This window comes from Colias croceus, chromosome 18 (genome assembly GCF_905220415.1).
Source record: "Colias croceus chromosome 18, ilColCroc2.1".
In the NCBI taxonomy this organism is placed as follows: Eukaryota; Metazoa; Arthropoda; class Insecta; order Lepidoptera; family Pieridae; genus Colias; species Colias croceus.
Genome location: NC_059554.1, coordinates 5,321,048 through 5,345,617, shown reverse-complemented (window position 1 = coordinate 5,345,617; position 24,570 = coordinate 5,321,048). Strand labels below are relative to the sequence as shown.

The 24,570-nt window shown below is 33.4% G+C and overlaps 1 long non-coding RNA gene across 1 annotated transcript in view; it reads right to left on the bottom strand.

The window, feature by feature from the left end:
* The window catches only part of LOC123699865, a 45,136-nt gene that overhangs the window by 8,005 nt on the left and 12,561 nt on the right, over positions 1-24,570 (bottom strand). The window lies entirely within an intron of this gene.

The window sequence follows — 24,570 nt, the reverse complement described above, 5'->3', positions numbered from 1 at the left end:
TTTAGATTTACATACTAAATAGTAAATACTATTTCGAATTCTAATTGAATCAATGGATAGATCAACAGACTGCATGTTTATCGATTCTTATGAAATTATACATACTACTCGTTTAGCTCACTTGGTAAAATATCACCAAAGGTTGAAATGTATTAAATGTCTCTCTTTGTTTTTGGTATAGAATTAAATAAACGTGATATTAGGAGATGAATATAAGAATAAATGAACACTAGTGAAATGGAAATGTAGATCCTTCTCTAAAACCACCCAAAAGTTGACCTGAGGTATGCTTTTCAGTGTTGTATACCTCATGGCCAAATAATTGTGGTAAGCAAGAGTTACTTTACAGTTTATAATAAAATAATAATAAGCTGTATTGTGGTTGTATGTATTGTCATCTCAGTAATATATGTATAAACGTTTAATCAAGTAACATTCATATCTACTATAAAATGAAAAGCCACACTGACCTCTAAATTTCGTAAAGAACACAGTACATAGTATTATATTATTATCTGTGAAAGTACATTATGGAATAGATGTTATTGTTTCTAATTACTACAAGTACTCTGTAGTATTAGGTCAATACTTTTTGGGTGACGTCATTGTCAAACAGCCAATAGCTAATAAGCCATAAATAATATTTAAAACTAGGGATGTAACGATACCGATATATCGGCCGATATAATCGGCAAGCCGATATATCGCTATTTATTTTTCTACCAAGCCATCGATATCGGTATCGGTATCGCCGATATTTTATTACAAATATCGGTATCGGTATCGTATCGGCAAAATCATGTATCGTTACATCCCTATTTAAAACTAAAAACACAAGCGAAGTTCTGATAAATAAAACAACAATGAGTCAAATATTTTATTAGCAAAAATAAAACAAAGCACAGAAATGGCGAGATCAATAATATCTGCAGAATGAATAACATAGATAGTAATTAGTACTAAATTGATGAAAGTTAATCTTGTATAACTGTAAATGACAAAAACCCCTTCTTATTATGATGATTTCTGTAAGTTGACATGTAAGTTCCCAGGAATTATAAAAAATGACTCGACAATAATAACGGCATGGCTTCTGAAACTACTAATCCTAGAAATTCTAAAAAAATGTTTTTGCTTTGAAAGATAGGCAAATCTAAGATTGCTATGTTAGAAAACAATATTTATAACGATGATGGGTATTACGACCCATGATGCTTAGTTCTTCGTTCTAAAAGGTAAAGAGAAAGCGCGTTTCTTAATTATTGCTTTAGGAAACGAATTAATTTATTATTTTAATTATGTTGAACTCAGGTGACCTCCAGGCTCCACAAAACTGCCATCTCGTCTGCTTAAGATAAAATAATTCAAATGGAAGAAACACTATTTTCAATCTATATGGGATAAAGTTGAACTTATTTTTTCCTTCAAATAAATTTACTCGAAAACTAAGTTATTAGTTTATTACATATTTATTATATGTATAGATTATCAGAGAATTATAAGTGTACCATGAATAATTATAAAACAATAGTGAAAATGGTAAATGTTAAGGTAAGTCAAATTCTAGCAGATGTATGATGTTCTTATTTGTACCTTACCCAGATATAGACTACTTCTCAAAATAAAATGTCCACACTACTTATTTATCACCTACCAAAACTAAAACAATGTGAAATTTATCCAAATTATTACCTATAAATCTATCCTATTTAAGCAAAGTCGTGTCTCTAAGTAAAGGGCTCTGCTATAAATTATAATAATTGTTAGAGTATTTGTGTGGTTTTATCTGAGCACTTGTAGTGAAATGAGATTACTCCATAGGGCTTCGCCAGCACCGAGCATGTATTCTTGACCCACTGTCCTGTTATATCCAATAATAAAATAGTGTAAAATATACTTTACATTTTTACACTTCTCTTGTTCGTTGGAATTTCGTAAGTATTTGTTAGGGTTTCCAAAAAATATGTATGCGACAAATATAAAGCCAGAATCGAGATTTGTTTAATGTAAAGGGTTTTTTAATTTATATTTCTTATAAAAGTTACTATTAAACTACTGTAAAAAAGTGTGTAAAATACGTGCAATGATTTTTCAAGAAAATATTGAATTTTCGCTCTTTGTGATAGCAGTGACGCCTTATAATGAATGTTATCAAAACGTAAACACAAATGAGTCTATAAATTATTATAAAACACATTTCGATAAGGTAATAGTTAAATAATTCTATTTTGATAGTTCTATTAATCAACAGCTGCATCGCGAAGATAGCGTAGTGATGTGATAAAATTATCGATAGTGCTATATTTAAAACGTCTAGATGTGGTTACTTTGCAACAATGTATGCATCCAATTATTTAGTGTCAGTGGAGATTATCTATGTTCAAGTAGTTATCTGGAACACGTCTGCCAATACTGTCTGCAATAATATTTATGCAACGTTACTTTTGTTGTCAGCTGCAAATATGTATAAATAACGTACCTAAGTACTATATAATATTTTGTATGTAGTCATTATCAATTCATTACTTCAAAATACGTAATATTTTGTTTCAGAAACTATTCGGAAATGAACTTTGATGGAATTCAAGTAGGATTTAATTTGTATCAAAAATCTTCTTGAAATTTTATTATCGGTTGACAATAAAGCATACTTTTGAAAAATACAGAATAAAATGGTTTAAGAAATAAAACAAACGAAAATATAGAAAAGGCGCTGTAATAAGGCATTAAAGTACAAAAAATAAACAAGGTATAACAGACATATCAAATAAAAATAAAATATACAAAAGCTTACATCAATACACAAATAAATTATTAACAAAAAATCTAAAATTGTAATATAAAATATCAAATAAGCAGAAAATAGCACATCCGTAAATAAATAAAATAAAATAATACAAATTATTTATAGAACTAAGGTTACATAATAGAAATAAAAATAAATGAACTGTAATCTAAAAAGCACTTATAGTTCGTATCAGTTCCAAGGAACTGTAGCCGATGTTCCGAATAGTTGGTCTGATGCGTCGCATCACGCGCCTGGGTGTCGTACCAGATAGTGCATTTACAGTGTCAACTTTGCCTTAACGCAAACTTGTCGCGTGCGTTGCAAACGCACTCCTGGCACGAACCCAGGGGCGTATTGAAAACGTCGATATCGATAGTTCACTAGTCGCGGCACTAAACTGTCTATGCATCACGGATCGTCTTGGCCGTTATCACTTACTGTCCTCTATATTAATGGGTCACTATTATTTTATAAGCTAGAGCATAATTAGTGTTAGTGCGTCGATAAGTCAGATAGATGTTAGGAATGATCGTCACGAAACAGAAGATCCCTATTTAATTGGATTGCGCTGATTTCATTCGATTATAATTGTAGTCGCGTATCGATTGTCAGATTATTTAATTGATTACTCGTTATTAAGTATTCATAGTGAATAGGCTTGTTAACACATTACAATGGCGCGGCGGTGTAATGTCGCAACGTATTATGACTATGAAAATAATGTTAATCACGTATCCAAATTCCATTTCAAGCACGCGTTGTAATAAATTTTTAAATTATTTCATCTAGGTACTACTAATTTGAAAGTTTGTAATTAAAAGCATATAAAGAAAGTGTGGAGAAAACGTGACATTAAAATAAAAGAAAATATCATAATTCATAATTATACATACAATATATGATAGATTCAAATATTTCGCGCATTACTTTTTATTACCCAGAATTAATTAGCAATACAATTTATTAATATTTTACGGTTTAATTTCCACGAGCACGCTTTGAAAGTAACTCTTCAGTTTATATCGTTTTACTTAAATTCCATTACCTATATAATTGAATAGGCTCTGCATAGTCACAAATCACAATGTGAGTGAACTGTGAATAAAATGTAAAAACATTTAAAGTATGGTGGCAACCATTACGACATTATACTTATATCGATTATCGATGTAAAATATAAAATCTAGCACCCATTGCATCCCGCATTCGCCGACAAAAAATTATATTAAAATTTTAAATTTATAATATCAATTGAAATATATTATCTGTTTTGTTGTATGTAAAACAATGTAATGTAATGAAATTTAAACACTACTAACATTCATCAGTTAAAAGGCCCTCGCTACAAAACACAATTAAACATAATTTTCTTGTGACGTACTACTAATGGAAACCATTCTCAAATGACACGTGTAGTATTTATTTATCAATATCGAAGTATAGAGCAAATATGATAAGTATAGGCAAACAGTTAACAGAGGCGATAGCACGATGCATTTCTGCATTGAATGCACAGATGTTCGTCAATTTTAACTTTCAATTGAATTGTTTAACGAAAATAGTCCATACGCACTCAGAGACTATTGATTTAACATTTTACATTGAACGCTATAATGACTGGAATAGACTCTATTTAATAATTGCAATTTAAAATGTGTCTAGCTCAACCTATACTTTAAACACAAAGCGTTCCATATCAATAGATTATAATTCCATTCGATCGAGGAGCATCAATTGCCTATAATTACTATGCAATGTTAAGTCGAGTTTCGCGTAGCTCGGGTTAAAAACAAAGGTGAACTAAGTAGGTCAAACTCGCGCTCGCGGCCTTGCGCCAGCCGAGCTCCGACTGACATAGCCCTCCATCTAAATTCTAATGGATAGAATAATAGATTTTATTACTTTCAAGTAGATATTTGAACTGCAAATGGCTTTGCTGCACTAATGTTTTGTTTTAGAGGCAGTTATTACGCCAACAAAACAAACACTTTCATTTGAATCGTAAAATATATAAATGTCCAATAGATGTCCCTAAACAGACTTCGTCGTAAGGCAAATCTTATAATTTTTACGGTATTTTTAATTTTATACATGAGCTCCAAACAAAGCTTTAAATCGATAAAATGAAATTGGTTTCATCAAACAATCCACGGCAAAACTTTTAACACGTATTCCTTACAACGCTTGTGAAACTTGATCAAGTCAGAAGCATGATTGCACACAGCAATACAATGCATTAAAGTAGACGGACTCTGTGTCATTATCTCAATGAATAAAGGACTAATGCTGCAGTAATAGGCACTAGGTAGATCTAGCGTGGCCCGCCTACACTATGTAGCGATGCATACTAAAGAATGACGCAATGATGCATACGTCCTGTTGCGCATTCGTTACGAGTAATTATTATTATTTATATCATGTGCAAAACTTCATCTTTGACATTAATGTGATGGAGAATCCTAGCAATGTTGCGCAATGTAATTTAACTACTGGTGTCGCGGTCTCTTGGAATTGGTTTAAAATAGTAAGCGCATTAAAATATATGAAATCCCATAATGTTTATGTAAATGTCAATCAATTAAACTTCCATTGAAACGGCTCAAACATATTCGGTCGAGCCCAATAAGAAAGTGGGACAAATAATTGTTAGCTCTCTCGGCTAGATAAGCTGCATTGTGCAACGAGCATAGAACACGACGCACATGATAAATTATGTCGCTTGATTGCCATTGTACACACTATTAAAACGTCCTTGAATACATGGATAGAGGCTTAGTGTGAGTTTAGAACGCGTGGGACCTTTCAACAATGTTTAAAGATTATAGTGATTTTACATGACGCTTGTAAACCGATCGACTGACAGCTACACTTTTAGATGTTTATTTTTATAGCAACCTACCGTGTACAATACGATAGTAGAACGGTTCGAATAAATTAGTGATTACAGTCAAATAATATTATCGAAAGTCGGATGTGAGTATCGATTGCGCACGAGTCACGATTTAGCGAGTGGCTCGAGGAAACCACCACGGTCTGAAGCACACTTTCCCTCTTGTTTCAACAGCACATCCTTAATAAAAACTGAATAATTAACTCGTTGCGAATCGTAATAACGCAAATGAATTGTAATCCCCTCTAAGTGGACAGACTTTCGTTAGGAAACTGAAATATTAATGAGGTCGGTACTGAAAAGTTTAGATAAATTGTTAATATATTTGTGACTTTAAATGAATCTATCAGTGCAGTCATAAAAAAGGGAGTATTTATAGATGATAAACTTAGCATTAGTGAAGATATGTGAATAGTGAAAGACAGTACACGTGACGGACAGTGAATTTTGCACGTGTCGTTAAGCACAGTGATAGGGGTTGCGAGTTGCGACTAAGTCGCGGCACGGTCTCGCGGCGAGGTCGTCTAATTATCTAGTTTAAAATAATCCCACTGTAGGCGTAGGACTTGCGCAACACAGTTCCAACGTTCTAGAAGCGACACTAAACACGACACTGGGGCACTTCACTGGAGTCCGCGCGTGCAGAGGCGGCGCGCGCGGCTGCCTCACTGCGACTCGTTCCACTTTTCCTTCCGGCGTGCGAGCCGCGAGTTGGCACCGGCACGCCTTGCATAACCGCGGTTTCGCAAAGCGGTCGGTGCAGCGAGCGAGCCGGCTTGAAATATGCTATTCCGACGGGCCGCTGTCGCAACCCCGCCGAGACGGCTGAACGGGCCATTCGACGATCTCGCCGAGAGCCCACCTGTCGCCGCGCAGTTTCTCTGCCTCATTTCACGCATCTCACTTTCCCCATATCTCGCTTTCATCCATAACACATTCACGTAATCTCATTTGTAGTGAACGGTTACGCTTTGCTGTCTTTAGCTCGATTCAGAATTCGGCGAGAGGCAACAAACGTTAATAGATAATATTCGACACACGTTAGATGCATCAGTAACTGGGTCATCGTACACTCTGCTCTATACTTAAATCGGTATTTAATCATACAAATTTCAATGTAAAATAAAATAGATTTACTATATTTTATAGTAGGTTAAATACTGTGCGTAAGGTATGGTATAATATATATGTTTGTTACAATAATGTCGCCCGCGGGCCTCAAGCGCCACAAATAGATGCTCCATTTCGACGGCCAACCCACGACGGTACGCGAAAACATTGCAAAAACAATTCCATTCTATATCCAGAAAATAACCTCAAAAGACAGAGTAAACAAAACAGTATAAAATGCATTAATTCCCAGCTGTCAAATAAAACTGTTTACATTGCATGCAAAGTTGCATCGGGCGCGATAAAGATCTTGTTTTTATTTATAATTTTTTCAGTTTGGAACTAGATGTTAGAGCCCGATGACCTCGCTGCTGTCACCGCTCGTTGGCCGGTGAACCAATAAAATATTACAGTGTTAGGCGGGTTTACACGGCGGTGTGAGCCCAAGGTCGCCTGACTCACGCGCCTCTCAGCTTCGGAGCAGATCACTTGGTTTGCGCGTGTGCACTGCACTTTACCTCCACAGTCTTATGCATTGCTTTAACAAAACATACCGGACGTTATTGCTTTAACTTCTAATATTAGACTGAATAACACAGTTCTTATGAATTTTAACCTCGTATTAACGATTGTAATCTTTACTCTACCTACTGATTCTGGAAAAGCTAAAGATCTATGTATCTTAAAATATGTTCCACATGTCTCATCATTTAGTTCAACATCAACGTTTTGCGTGATTAGCATTTTTTCGATATGTATTTTAAAATAATCCAAAGTAAAGCTTTTGTTTTTGTTACTCTACTATTGTACAGAATACATTTCATTATTCATATTCTAGAGTTACCGCCGGCCGTAATCAATTATGTACTATGGTATCAAATAACTTGGGTTAGAAACAATAAAGTATGTCAGCTCAACATGTGTTAATAATAGATCTAAATACATAATTGATATTGTTTTGTGAAATTTATTTTTTTCCAAACAAGAGGGACGATTTCATAGTTCATATTGTTGATCCATTCAAGATGAAATAAAACTAAAGAATTTAAAACTAATCAAGCATAAATCGAACTCTATATAATACTGATGAACACGATGAATGTGTTTAAAACAATAATCAATATTTTGTTTAATATCGAGAAGTCTATGTTATAATAAGTTCAGTATATGTAAACAGTAACAAAGAGCCCATAAATCGATGATAATATTGTGAAGAGCGGATATTCAATATCATCGATGAATAGAAAAAAATAAGAACGAGATAGATAGCCTAGCATCAACCAATAGTAAGGAATGTTCGTTATTGAATGCCTATTGATGAAGTCGATTGGCAATATGGGTGATTTCCTGCGCTTGCGTTCCAGATGAGGGGCGGGGGGAGCTGGCAGAGCGCCCAAGGACGCAGCTAGGTAACCTAGGACATGCGGTCAGGGTCAGGTCGGAGCCTGGTAACAGAATCTAGGGAATACGTTTTTATTGTGCATTGCGGTATGTATTACTTGATTGCGGTAGTGGCCTTTGGCCTACAAACAAATCTATATGATACTTCTTATTCTATATTTTACCGAGTAGTCATCTTTGATAGATTTAAACAATACTAGGTTATAATATTAAATAAATTATAGAGCATTACGAGACGGCATACAGCAAAAACACGTTCAAAACGAGAATGATTGATATTCTGGCAAATTACAGTGGATATCTCTAAGAATATACTATCATTAATATGCCTTAGGTTATTCAAGAAACCTTATACAAAATAACAACATGAAATCGTGTTTGGCTTCTATGGGAAAAGAAAGGAACGGCCTCAATGCCGTGCAAAGGTACTTGTGAAGGCTTGTCACCATTCATTGCATTCCACAGGTGGTTTGCCAAAGACGTTAGTCGCTCGAGTCGCGACGGAATACACTGTACACATCCACAAGCCAATTACAGAGGGAAGTTTCGACGAATTAATTGCATCGCAAACTTTCCACGGATTTGTGGAATTACAAAAAATGGTAGCGTCGCGTGTACCGTCGAGGCGTATCACGAATTACAATTGTCGGGGCGATCACCGCAGTTACGACATTTAGAAAGTCGAACCACGGTCAATGGTCCCGCAGCGAAAGTTTTGTACGTGTGTGCTTTATATGCGTTTCGCAATCGAGATGTACACGTACGCCCGAATACGAGTTCTGGCTGAGATGAAAGTGATAATGTCGATCGTCCATCAGTGACGTCAGCACGCAAGTAAATGTCACTTCATGCGGCCAAATATAACGTTAGTGCCCAAGATTGCAATGAATTTAAAATTAATTTAGAATCACGCCAGAACTATTGAAGAAATACAATTCAATACAAATGTGTGAAATAATTGATAATCAATGCTGAGATAGGTGAGAAAATATTATTCTTTCAATTAGTAAAAATTTATGGATATAATATAACAATAACAGAAGGATGTACAAGGATATCATTAAGAAGTAATGCATTTTCAACCACGAAATTTTGATCATCCCAGAATACAATGGAGAAGGAATACTTCACAAAACAAAATGTACATGCATGATTACAAAGAGCTCCAATAAAATACTTCAGTAGAAGTTTAAGGGCTTCATATCGAAAGTCATCTAAATCTGCAAGGAAGTTGCAGGAATTTAATTGCATCGACCATTATCAGGACTTTAGTTTGTAATTATAAGCAGTTAAAATTTTGTTCCACGTTCCACGTGGATGCCAATGCAGACAATTGCTGAGATGGATTTTTAACTGAGGGTTTTTTTCTCATTGCTCTCATCCATTTAAGATGACTGTATTGTACAGGGACATTACTTTCTGTGATCGTTATATAATGATTAGAAGTCATCATTATTCATAATGCACATCAAGTACAACTGAAACCGTGCTCTGATCAAAATGGCGACTTCAACAATTGCCTAGGGACCAGTATTTGCAATCTAGATGTAACAAATCGATTAACAATTACAAGGCTACATATCGAGAGATGGAGGTCCTCTGTACCTGCGCATAACAGTCATACATAATCTCCCCCTTCCCCCGACGCCAGCCCACGCCCCGCGACCTTCAGAGCTGCATCCCTGGCCAATTGCCAGCTGCAACTCATCTCTTCACAACATCCTAAATTATATCAGCAAACTATTTCAACGCATCCCCCTTGCGTAACGCGACAATTGCACATTACAGCGCATTCACTGTGCAAAGATTAAACGAGAACCAGATGTATAATTGACGTTCATTAGATAATATTATCAAATGACGTATGGCCAGGGGTAGATGGGCCGATCGTTACATTTAACGTTCAGATTTCACAAATTCGAAATCCCAAACGGCTGGTTATTCTTACAAGCATCTATTGACATTATCATCATACAATACCTTACGCACAGTAAAATATCAAATTTGACACATCAAGTTTAGCAGTAACTTAGTATAACATGGACTGGTTCTTTGCAACGTCGTAGGCGCGGAATGTGAACGGTGAAAGTAGTCGCGTCCGCTACTGAGAAAAAGAGTTTTCCACGCGGTTTCTCCTCGCGCAACAGGTGCGCGTAAATCTTATGAGCACTGTTGATTTAATTGATATGAAAAAAAAATATCTTTTTATAATTTAGGGATTAAAAACACGATATAAAAAGCAGAGTGCACGGGGGCGGTAACTTGCATCGAGTGTGAAAAGCGCGCGCGCTATACGAGGCGCGGCGAACGACTGCGACGTTGGAGGTGCACCGAAATAACTGCTCGATGCAGCCCGGCCGCTCGATGCAACCCCTCCCCCCTTCCAGGTCACGGCTGCAGGTCGCTATAGCGATGTGGAGAGTTCCGATTGAAGCCTCTATCGATCCAGCTGTTGCTTCGGTGTTCCTGATGCCCTTGAACTTATTCCCCTGCTGAAGTCCGCAGGCGCGGTTTATACAAAGGATGGATTGCTTGTAAGTGCAATAACGGATTTTTTGATGTTGATTATTGAGTTTTAAAATGTTTAAAAAATACAAATCAATAGAATTGATTTGTATTTTTTAAACATTTTAAAATACCTATAATATTAAAATACTCATAATTTGTACTATATTGGACTGGATAAACTTAACACAATGGCAAACAAAACAATTGCATTTACAAGTAGTCTTTTGTCCGTAGAGGAAAATCCCGGGTTTTTCCGTTTTATACCTAATGATTAAGGTAATAAAATAACGAAAAGTATCTTACAAATTTAAAAAATAAAATCAATTTCAACGTTACTTGTAATTCCTTTAATTGACTAAAAAACGTTGCACTTTAAACATTAATTTATACCAAGTCAAAATATTGCATACGCTGCAAATGCATTAAGGTCCAGTCGAACTAATAGTGCTTTTAAAAACAGATACCTACCTAATTGAATATGTCGTAACCGGCTTTGTCGCAGTACCTACTGTATGCTGAAAGCTTTCCCGGTTACATAAATCGCAATAATTTTCAGTGGCCTTTTATAAGCTGACGGCTTTTAAAAGCATTAAGTATCGCGTTGGCGTGTTTGTGATATTTGGTCGTATAAGAAAATAACTAGTGTATAACAGTTGAACACAAAACTAACAAGATTAGTAACAGAGTGAATTAATTTTGTTGATTTCTGACTTCTGCCCATTTTTATTTTTTAACTATCTACTTCATAATACATAGGTTAAAGGACAAAACTGAGCGTTGTTGTATGGAGGTTAACATACACTTATTCTATATTTAAGGACTTTCATGTATTATCAAAGCCTGTTTATAATTTATCGATGATTGGAATGGGTCGTGTCTTTCCCGTCAGAAATTAGACCTCTTCGACACTGTATTTATGGTGTTCATAGATAATAAAATGATCATTGTCTATTATTTTTTGATTCAAACGGATATCACGATATCGTCACCTCGACCTGACCTTGCTGCAATTTATGCAACCAAGGGCTGTGCCAGCGACAGTTGGCATACAAGTGTTGGCTTTGCTCTGTGAGCCCCCAGCCAAAGTTATTTAGACTCGAAGGCGCCAAGACATAATACAATATGATATATTGCATGTCTTTGTATTTAATTTTTAATTCAATGGCATTTCCTTTGGGACTCTGTGGTCGTCAAACAAATCTTGACTTCTAAGTTCTACCTGATGTAAGCCATACAAGCGCTACGGTCTACCGTACGGCGTACAAATACATATCTCCGCATGTCAACCGATCATAAGTAAGCGCAACAAACTGCAAAGGCCTATTCCCTAAGGGTCTACCAGCGCAGTTTTCCTGAAAGATGGACCTATTGGGTGGACCGTAGCGTATGGGGCAGCTATGAGAGTAAACCGCATAACGTCATCCTATATTACACATAGTCTTGCCTTTGATTAGCGTGGTCACCGACCAAATAATATGTCATAATTAATAATTATACTGTACTATGAACACTGATAAATTTAATTGTAAAAGTAAAATATGAATCTGTTATTTTATGACTTTAGTAGTTACTATCAACATTTTCATAGATCATACTACCTAGCTACTACTTTTCGTGATGATTATGAGTTCATAGTGCAATGCTTAGATCATTGTGCAATGTCAATTGACGCAAACTCCCTAGATTTAGTATAACAAAAGACATAGATGATGACAAACACATATGAACATCTCTACAAAGTTATATGCAATTAAATTTATTTTACATTTTTTTTAAACTCTTTGAAATTAATTTGAAATGATTTCTTTAGTCACGATTTTCTTCGTTTTAAGTAACTTCCAAAGGAAACAAACAACCTATCTAATGTTTTTTTAATGGTACATTTTGTAAACAATCTATTTTTATAATTCCAACGAAAGAGAACAGGTTTTCTTGTATATAAAAAAAACTATTTATTAATCTTACTAAAAACAGATCATAACATCCGTTCGCATACATTGTGTTTTAGTCAAAATATCAAATAATCGTAAATAGTCGTATTCATACACGTGCTATAAAGTGGTCTTACATCAAATATGTAAATTAGTTACAAGAACCACCAAGGCTTACTAATACAGTCATGTCTACGTGACCGTACATTGTTCTAAGTTTTAGCTTCAACAATGCTAGAATAATGGTTAACAATTTATAATGTAAGAAATATAGCTTGAGTAGGATTGTTTCTACTAAACTTGGTATGAGAGAATATATTTAAGAAGTTTTCAGATTTATGAATAGGTTCGGTGAATTTCACAGCAGCCTCAGCCTAAGTTCAAATGGTCTGAGATATATGAAATTGTAATTCACATTTCCCAAACTTTCGTTAGCCTATAGTCGTTATAGCAGTACGAATGGTTTATAGTACAAGTAGTATTTGTATTGTATTGTATTGTATTGTATCAGACTGTCGTGTCCCAATGCTGAGCAAAGGCCTCTCCAAGTCGCTTCCACAAATCGCGGTCTTTTCCTAATGAAAACCAGTCATTTTTAAATTGGTGAAGTTCACAGATAGTACATAGAATTATTAAAGTGAAACTTTTATTACATCGTCTCAAACTTTTTGGTCTGTGTAGTGCATGTCGCGTGACGCACGATACGTACGATAATTATCGTACAAATACGATAATTTTTAGTTAAATGTCTATAGTGTGAAAAAAAGTTTCACTTTTACCGTGGTTTCATAAAACCACACAACATTTTATAATAGACAAAGCTTTTGCCTATTTTGTATTGCAATGAAAAGCTTTTGCGTAGGTTATTTTTGTAGTGGAATTATTATATAATACATATCGTAAAGAATGTAAAGAATCAATAAAACCTACGTCTTATTTATGCTCTTATTTTTAATTAATTATATGAAATAGTTTTCCTTTTATTGAAGCTTTCGCCCCTTTTATAAATTAAAAGACCCATTTTAAACTGATTGAATTACACAGAGGTGAAATTTGAGACGTTCTTTTATATATATAAAAAAAATTCTTACTTTATTTCGCTCGCGCGGTCGCTCTAATTTGTAAAATGTTTTAAGTGAAATAAATTATTTATTTATTTATTTATTTATTTATTTATTTATTTTAATAACGTAACTGGGTTATTGGGAATTTGTCAACGTATTTTCTTATTTATTCCGCTGTAATTTTAGATATTACTAGCTTACCGACCGCGGCTTCGCCCGCTTTCTCTAAAACGATTTGAGATTTAAACTATCCTATCTCTCAAGTTGGATCGAACTGCACATGGTGTGCGAATTTTATTATAATCGGTTAAGTGGTTTAGGAGTCCATTGAGGACAAACATTGTGACACGAGATTTATATATATTAAGATTGTAAGTACACTGACGAACAACATGAATGAATTGAGTATTAGCTGCATAAAGGTAAATGAAATGTTGTTAAAACTTCAATTATTTACTGTTTTTTTTACCATTTACAGGTCTATATGGGTCATGGTGAAATTTCGGAGTTTCATATCTAGTGTCTTGATATTCAGATTTCTATGGTCATATCTAAATATAAAATTTATTTTATGTGTATATTGTGTAATGTTTATTATTTTATAAATGTGAAAGTGTCCTTGTTAGTTTATCTATCTTCACATCGCGATAGGAACGGAACCACCATTTAACGTGAGCATTTAGCGATTGAGATGTCCGGAAAGTATCATAGCTATGGTGTATACTAGGCACTTGTTTTGTAGGAAACTGGATGGACATAATATATTTTGTTAGGAAGATATTAAATTGATCAACAATCTATTTATATAATTATGTGTGTGTTCAGAAATGATTGATCGATTGTAAACATTATTCAACAGTAAAAAGATACATAAACATAGTTTCAGATGAATATATGAGAATTAGATCTCAATGTACATGAATAATCTATTAGAGTATTGAAATAAGTTCGATTGCTTTTACGCCCGTCTCATTTCGAACAGCGGTAGATGTTTAGAAATTCATAACACAACTTGTATAAATATGAAAGTCTCTAAGGATGTATAGGAATGAAAATGGTTGAATTATTCAACTAGATATAGCACCGATTTTATCGAACTACGCAGAGGAAAACCCTATAGATGTATGCACTTATATGTAACTAGCTGTTCCCCGCGGTTTCACTCGCATTGCTCCGCTCCTATTGGTCGTAGCGTGATGATATATTATAGCCTATAGCCTTCCTCGATAAATGGGCTATCTAACACCGAAATAATTTTTCAAATCGGACCAGTACCTAGTTCCTGAGATTAGCGCGTTCAAACAAACAAACAAGCAAACTCTTCAGCTTTATAATATTAGTATAGATTTAAATCCTTTTAGATGCACAAATGTATGTACAGGTTTCAAAATAAATATCCGAACATACTTTCTGCAAATTGACATCAAATGTATTTGTTAATTTCTTGTAGTTTTATTCTTATACCATTCATTTGATAGGTGGACCAGCTCTGTAAATTGATATGATTTTTGCGGGTATATCTGTATTTACGTATTTTCTTACCTATTCGAAGGTAAACTACGTGGCAGGCAGGTATTTTGATAAAATAACGAACATATTAGTTTTGCTAAGTTACCCCGTTAGTAAGAGGCCTTACGTTTACGGTACTGGCTTCCAGTGAAAGTGGTTATGAGAAATATTACGTTGTTACACGCTCCAAGTTAACGCGTGTGAAGTGTTTTATTGTTGCCGACTATTTGCTACTAGCATTACTTTGATGCACTACCTGACTAATATAGTGTTCACGGAACGTTAAATTGTAATTTTGTCATAATAAATATGGGAATTATTAGGCAGAACCGTTTATACTTTATAGTTTATGGTCATTAATAAAAAACGGAAAGTGTTTTTCCCGATTCTATAAAAGATTCGTCGTTTTTAAATGAACGTGAATTATAAAATAGACAACTTCTTTGTTTTTTGCTATATTAATATAAATATAAATTTCCAAGGCAAAAGATCACCTCTCAGTACATAACGTAGGTATCTCATTTACATCCCTAAACAGGTTTTCGTAACGCGTCGGTCTGTACGCTCACAGCTGAGTTAATCATACACGTGATATACCAATGACCTATTATACTAGTAGACGCGGCATACGCCAACATCATTGCACTAAAAAACAGCGTAATTAATACATACCTACTTACTAACGCATTATCACCAATACAGTTGTTCTCTCTTTCACTCTCACGCACGAGACATAATACATGTCTCACTCATGTACTTCGTAATAACAACTGCCGATTAAAATACAAAAAGAACGTCCAGCCACGACGCTGAATGGTGCGTGACTAAGTGAAACTCGGGCACTTACCTGAGTTTTTTCTTGCCAAAATAGAGAGCGGGTAACGTATCTAGCTCTTTTATATATCATAGTGATATACCTACATATTGAACTATTAAATAAATTGTGGCAGAGGTTGTAAGTAACTGCATATTTACTATCTGTGGCTTCTATTTGTGGATACTACTTTCATAGTGAACATAGTAAAATCAACAAATTAAAGTATAAATAATAAATGTGTGGGAAATAGGCCGAACAACATAAACAGATAACATAATTAAGGTGTAAAATGTAATAAAGTGAAAGGCAGTTTTTGACAAGCATTATATTCAAATAGTGATTTTATAAGAAGTAGAAGCTGTAAAAGACATGAAGTGTAATCGTTTAAGCCCTTTAAAGAAGCATTATTAGTTATACATATTTTGTTAGATTGTCTAATGTTCATACATAGTGAAATTTAGCTAAAATAATTGTGCAGAGCTCTATATGTCTTCTTCGATTAAATTTCTCCTTTAAAACTTCATATTTTTGACCCTAAATCTGAATCACAGTTGACTTTCGACTACCTTCCTAACAGTATTTAAACAAAAATAATAATAAAATCAAATCGAGTACATTGTGTTTTAGTCAAAATATCAAATAATCGTAAATAGTCGTATTCATACACGTGCTATAAAGTGGTCTTACATCAAATATGTAAATTAGTTACAAGAACCACCAAGGCTTACTAATACAGTCATGTCTACGTGACCGTACATTGTTCTAAGTTTTAGCTTCAACAATGCTAGAATAATGGTTAACAATTTATAATGTAAGAAATATAGCTTGAGTAGGATTGTTTCTACTAAACTTGGTATGAGAGAATATATTTAAGAAGTTTTCAGATTTATGAATAGGTTCGGTGAATTTCACAGCAGCCTCAGCCTAAGTTCAAATGGTCTGAGATATATGAAATTGTAATTCACATTTCCCAAACTTTCGTTAGCCTATAGTCGTTATAGCAGTACGAATGGTTTATAGTACAAGTAGTATTTGTATTGTATTGTATTGTATTGTATCAGACTGTCGTGTCCCAATGCTGAGCAAAGGCCTCTCCAAGTCGCTTCCACAAATCGCGGTCTTTTCCTAATGAAAACCAGTCATTTTTAAATTGGTGAAGTTCACAGATAGTACATAGAATTATTAAAGTGAAACTTTTATTACATCGTCTCAAACTTTTTGGTCTGTGTAGTGCATGTCGCGTGACGCACGATACGTACGATAATTATCGTACAAATACGATAATTTTTAGTTAAATGTCTATAGTGTGAAAAAAAGTTTCACTTTTACCGTGGTTTCATAAAACCACACAACATTTTATAATAGACAAAGCTTTTGCCTATTTTGTATTGCAATGAAAAGCTTTTGCGTAGGTTATTTTTGTAGTGGAATTATTATATAATACATATCGTAAAGAATGTAAAGAATCAATAAAACCTACGTCTTATTTATGCTCTTATTTTTAATTAATTATATGAAATAGTTTTCCTTTTATTGAAGCTTTCGCCCCTTTTATAAATTAAAAGACCCATTTTAAACTGATTGAATTACACAGAGGTGAAATTTGAGACGTTCTTTTATATATATAAAAAAAATTCTTACTTTATTTCGCTCGCGCGGTCGCTCTAATTTGTAAAATGTTTTAAGTGAAATAAATTATTTATTTATTTATTTATTTATTTATTTATTTATTTTAATAACGTAACTGGGTTATTGGGAATTTGTCAACGTATTTTCTTATTTATTCCGCTGTAATTTTAGATATTACTAGCTTACCGACCGCGGCTTCGCCCGCTTTCTCTAAAACGATTTGAGATTTAAACTATCCTATCTCTCAAGTTGGATCGAACTGCACATGGTGTGCGAATTTTATTATAATCGGTTAAGTGGTTTAGGAGTCCATTGAGGACAAACATTGTGACACGAGATTTATATATATTAAGATTGTAAGTACACTGACGAACAACATGAATGAATTGAGTATTAGCTGCATAAAGGTAAATGAAATGTTGTTAAAACTTCAATTATTTACTGTTTTTTTTACCATTTACAGGTCTATATGGGTCATGGTGAAATTTCGGAGTTTCATATCTAGTGTCTTGATATTCAGATTTCTATGGTCATATCTAAATATAAAATTTATTTTATGTGTATATTGTGTAATGTTTATTATTTTATAAATGTGAAAGTGTCCTTGTTAGTTTATCTATCTTCACATCGCGATAGGAACGGAACCACCATTTAACGTGAGCATTTAGCGATTGAGATGTCCGGAAAGTATCATAGCTATGGTGTATACTAGGCACTTGTTTTGTAGGAAACTGGATGGACATAATATATTTTGTTAGGAAGATATTAAATTGATCAACAATCTATTTATATAATTATGTGTGTGTTCAGAAATGATTGATCGATTGTAAACATTATTCAACAGTAAAAAGATACATAAACATAGTTTCAGATGAATATATGAGAATTAGATCTCAATGTACATGAATAATCTATTAGAGTATTGAAATAAGTTCGATTGCTTTTACGCCCGTCTCATTTCGAACAGCGGTAGATGTTTAGAAATTCATAACACAACTTGTATAAATATGAAAGTCTCTAAGGATGTATAGGAATGAAAATGGTTGAATTATTCAACTAGATATAGCACCGATTTTATCGAACTACGCAGAGGAAAACCCTATAGATGTATGCACTTATATGTAACTAGCTGTTCCCCGCGGTTTCACTCGCATTGCTCCGCTCCTATTGGTCGTAGCGTGATGATATATTATAGCCTATAGCCTTCCTCGATAAATGGGCTATCTAACACCGAAATAATTTTTCAAATCGGACCAGTACCTAGTTCCTGAGATTAGCGCGTTCAAACAAACAAACAAGCAAACTCTTCAGCTTTATAATATTAGTATAGATTTAAATCCTTTTAGATGCACAAATGTATGTACAGGTTTCAAAATAAATATCCGAACATACTTTCTGCAAATTGACATCAAATGTATTTGTTAATTTCTTGTAGTTTTATTCTTATACCATTCATTTGATAGGTGGACCAGCTCTGTAAATTGATATGATTTTTGCGGGTATATCTGTATTTACGTATTTTCTTACCTATTCGAAGGTAAACTACGTGGCAGGCAGGTATTTTGATAAAATAACGAACATATTAGTTTTGCTAAGTTACCCCGTTAGTAAGAGGCCTTACGTTTACGGTACTGGCTTCCAGTGAAAGTGGTTATGAGAAATATTACGTTGTTACACGCTCCAAGTTAACGCGTGTGAAGTGTTTTATTGTTGCCGACTATTTGCTACTAGCATTACTTTGATGCACTACCTGACTAATATAGTGTTCACGGAACGTTAAATTGTAATTTTGTCATAATAAATATGGGAATTATTAGGCAGAACCGTTTATACTTTATAGTTTATGGTCATTAATAAAAAACGGAAAGTGTTTTTCCCGATTCTATAAAAGATTCGTCGTTTTTAAATGAACGTGAATTATAAAATAGACAACTTCTTTGTTTTTTGCTATATTAATATAAATATAAATTTCCAAGGCAAAAGATCACCTCTCAGTACATAACGTAGGTATCTCATTTACATCCCTAAACAGGTTTTCGTAACGCGTCGGTCTGTACGCTCACAGCTGAGTTAATCATACACGTGATATACCAATGACCTATTATACTAGTAGACGCGGCATACGCCAACATCATTGCACTAAAAAACAGCGTAATTAATACATACCTACTTACTAACGCATTATCACCAATACAGTTGTTCTCTCTTTCACTCTCACGCACGAGACATAATACATGTCTCACTCATGTACTTCGTAATAACAACTGCCGATTAAAATACAAAAAGAACGTCCAGCCACGACGCTGAATGGTGCGTGACTAAGTGAAACTCGGGCACTTACCTGAGTTTTTTCTTGCCAAAATAGAGAGCGGGTAACGTATCTAGCTCTTTTATATATCATAGTGATATACCTACATATTGAACTATTAAATAAATTGTGGCAGAGGTTGTAAGTAACTGCATATTTACTATCTGTGGCTTCTATTTGTGGATACTACTTTCATAGTGAACATAGTAAAATCAACAAATTAAAGTATAAATAATAAATGTGTGGGAAATAGGCCGAACAACATAAACAGATAACATAATTAAGGTGTAAAATGTAATAAAGTGAAAGGCAGTTTTTGACAAGCATTATATTCAAATAGTGATTTTATAAGAAGTAGAAGCTGTAAAAGACATGAAGTGTAATCGTTTAAGCCCTTTAAAGAAGCATTATTAGTTATACATATTTTGTTAGATTGTCTAATGTTCATACATAGTGAAATTTAGCTAAAATAATTGTGCAGAGCTCTATATGTCTTCTTCGATTAAATTTCTCCTTTAAAACTTCATATTTTTGACCCTAAATCTGAATCACAGTTGACTTTCGACTACCTTCCTAACAGTATTTAAACAAAAATAATAATAAAATCAAATCGAGTAGGTACATAAGTGTCGCCTGTTCTTGATGTGATGAAATCGCAAGGAAGTCTACATATCCGCAGGTATATCCGTTCAACATCCTTAAGCTGCGGACAGACGGGGAAAACTAGCGATTGTACTTATGTATTTGTGTGTACACGGCCTTAAAAAATTATAAAACACGTTCTTCTGCTTATTTATGCCTACAGAGTGTAACCTAACATTATTAAATATCGTTTTGTTATAATTATTAAAAATAACCTTACAAAAATTAATTTAGGTACATATATATATATGTGAATTATCAAAATCGGATTAGAAACTTTCATATGTTACAAGATATAAATATTGCTATACTAATTTTAATTAATTTATTCTTTATGACTAGTTGGCTATCTTAAAATAGAATGACACTAGTCAATAACAAAACTATAGTAGAGCCATTTTAATAGGCAACATTTGACAGTTCAACAAAATTCAACAACGTAACCTAGTAACGACGACGTAGAATAACATGATATTTCGTTTTGTTAGAACTGCACGTTTGCTTAACTTTTTTAAATTACGATTACATATTTATAATAATAATGACAAATACAAGTAATTTTAAGATTTCATTTTACTGATAAACCATTCTAAACATAATAAACAATTTCTGAATTGAAGAACTGACGTCGCTACAATTTTGTGTCAATAAACCTTTTTTCTTTTTAAATACCAGAGATGTTACTCTAAAAATCGAAATCTGACATCTAGAATCGAATGCATTGATTACTTGTGAATAAAAATCATCATAAATTAATAAATTCGATTGACAAATGTTTCAAATCCGTACCTATCGATTAATTCACTTTAATCGATGTTTTTATGCAAGTTACATCTCTTCGAAGATAAAATTGATAGACGTCAAATGTTGCCTATTAAAATGGCTCTACTATAGATTGTCAAGACTGCTCAAGACTCAAGAGCGAACCACGATAACGAATTTCTATTATTTATTTTACCAATTTTTTTAAAATTCGAATGAAATTCAATCATAGGTTTGGATAATTAATTAAAACACCACCATAATAATTGTCCCTTTGTGAACTGAAAATTTACTTGTTTGGTATAGGTACCTACATGATAGGTACTTTAGTTTTCCATTCTGAAAATTTAGGGCATAGGTTTTATAGTTAGATAATATATTAAAATTGATTTATAGTTTGCATATTGCATTTACAGTTTAATTGAAAAGGTTGTTCAAACTCAACAAAAGTATGAATTGCTTCTCCGTTGAAATGTTTAGGCCTAACTTTTGGACGCAACGAAATATTTTAGAAAGTCAGTCATTGTTTCACTTATATTATTTTTACCATTTAAACACAAATCAAGTGCGTAGCAATGAGATAGAATAGAGAGAAGTTTGTTTTGATAACGTACAGTGGAAATAAACTGAACATACTTGATTATACAGTAGCACTAAGATAACTCAATACAAGTACCTATGTCGATTGCTTCTCTCTAATGAAATAGTGGTTTTTGTATTTTTTTTTTCCGACGTGGAATGTAGAATATATATTCTTTTATGTGAGCCGACAACCTATTTACCATAACAGACTCCTAATGACCAATGCCCTAAAGATCTTTATTGCATTGGCTGCGTGAAGGAAAAAATCCAGAGCCGTACAAATTTATACAAACACGTACCTAGAATACATAGAATCTACATGTTGTGTTTCACATAATTAAATATTTGAAGTTGGTACTTCTAGTTTAAAACAACCTTATTTCATTTATTTTTAAGTCATTTGATAATAGCATTACTATTTACAATAACTCAACATAAGTTCTCCATTACATTCTGCATTCGACTACTACTTATCAATATAACATCTTTTCACTAACTCAACTAAACACTCGGGTATATAAAAGAATATCCAGTAAACGGTAAATAATACTTTCTCCGAGGAACTTACGACAATTTCACGTGACGTCTTCGTGAGAAGTTGAAAACGTGTTATGTTTTTGTATTCTTTGTCGAGATGGTTAAAATAATGCAATCATTTGTGATTATTTTCATAAAGGAAAGTTGCAGAGTAATTCTTGCATAAATTATGCTTTTTAGATTGTCTGATTTCGTGTAATACTTATTTAATTAAACTTTTTAAAGAACGTTGGTTAGAAATTTATATCATTTTAACTTTGCCGAGAGAAACCTTTTTTTTTTAAACCTGAATGATTGTAGATGTGTTGAACGTACAATAATTAAAATAATTAATTATTAAACTTAAATATCACATAGTATATAGTAACACAATAATATTATATACTAATAAACTAGCCCCACCACACATTACACAATAATAACCATCAAAAGTCACAAACTTCACTTTCTCCGGTTTAAAATCAGATCTATTTTAGGCTCATCTAAATAAATAAAGTACCTAATAAAATACATTATGGAAGATTATTCAAGAATCTGTTTATGTTAGTACTGACATGGTACAATATGAAAAAAATTACACTTTATATTATTAGATAGTCGATAGCTAATTTTTAGTTTGTATACTGGGAAAAATTTAATCTAAGTAGTTATGCATATAATAAATAGGTAATTATTCAAATTGTAAATATTACCGTAACAATAACAAACATAAAATCGAGTTTTCTATGTGGTACCTATAATCTTTCTATTTCTATATTAATATCAACATTACAATCAAAATAATTATTTTTTACTTTAACAAAGTTTTAAAGCTCTGTAAGTCTATAGACAAAAAACCCAATTTAAAACTTGGTAATGAAGCTGACTCAAATGGTTATTATATACTAATTGTTGCAACGAACAGGAGACTGGATAATTCTGGAATCTTCTAGAAGCGTCTCGAGGGTTCTTGCGTTCTTCAGTTTCCAGGAACAGGGAGCGGGGCGAACTACGGAACAACTGAGATACCACCAGCTGTGTTCACTCGCCACTAATCCCGAGAGAGCACAGCGTGGCACCCGGTCGTTCGATAGTCCTGGGACTAGGTCTTAATGACTTTCCAGAATCTTCTAGAACGGAGAATTCAGGCTTCATTACAGGTGGTATTTCTTCGAGTTGATAGCTTCTTCTTCGTACTTTTTCTTGTCTGTAAATTCGCTTACGCTAACAAGCATGACATGTAATTACATTCAGGTAGAAACAATGATGTTAATATAACAACATTGGTATATAATTCAATATCATGTCAACAATTAAAACAATCCTAACATTTTCGCACATTATTAATGTATGTATTATACATTATTACATTATTATATTATACATTATTAATAATGTATAATGTACCTATGTTTCCGTATAAGAAAGTTATTTTATTAAAATGTTTCACCACATTTCTCGACAAATTTGTATGCTACATGCTATCTTAGGTATTTATCTTCATTCATCTGATGTTTGTTTCTTAAATTAAAGAGAATGAACTAAAATATGGTGACAAGAAGAAAATTCTCTTTTTTTTCACTTTATTTCACGAATTACAACTCGACATGTAAACTATATTAAAAAGATGCAAACGAAACAATCTATTAAATAATTTATAAAATTTTCGTAATATACCTACAAATAGATAATATTTTATGCCCCTTCAGGCTTCATGTAACAATTTGAAAACTACAGATTAAACCGGCACACTAGCGACATCTATTGCGAAAACTCCAGAAACTAATTGAAGTTTACAGTGCCACCTGTGGCGTTACAACTGAACCAAGTTAAATTTAACTTTCTACACACTGTGATTTCGTATACTGGATGAAGAGGTCTCTAGCCTCTCGATATAAGAGTTTAAAAACCTACAACGAATCATGACCATTGACCAATTTATTGGTTGAGAGTTGAGACGTATGGTGCGTGCGAGTACAGCAAAACAGTTTAAACGTAAGTAAACGTAAAACAAAACAGTTTTGACGTCAAAGTTTACCTAACACTTGCGTCATTTAGGAACCTAATAAGAATTATCTTATAACCATCACGCACTTATTATTAATAACTGTAC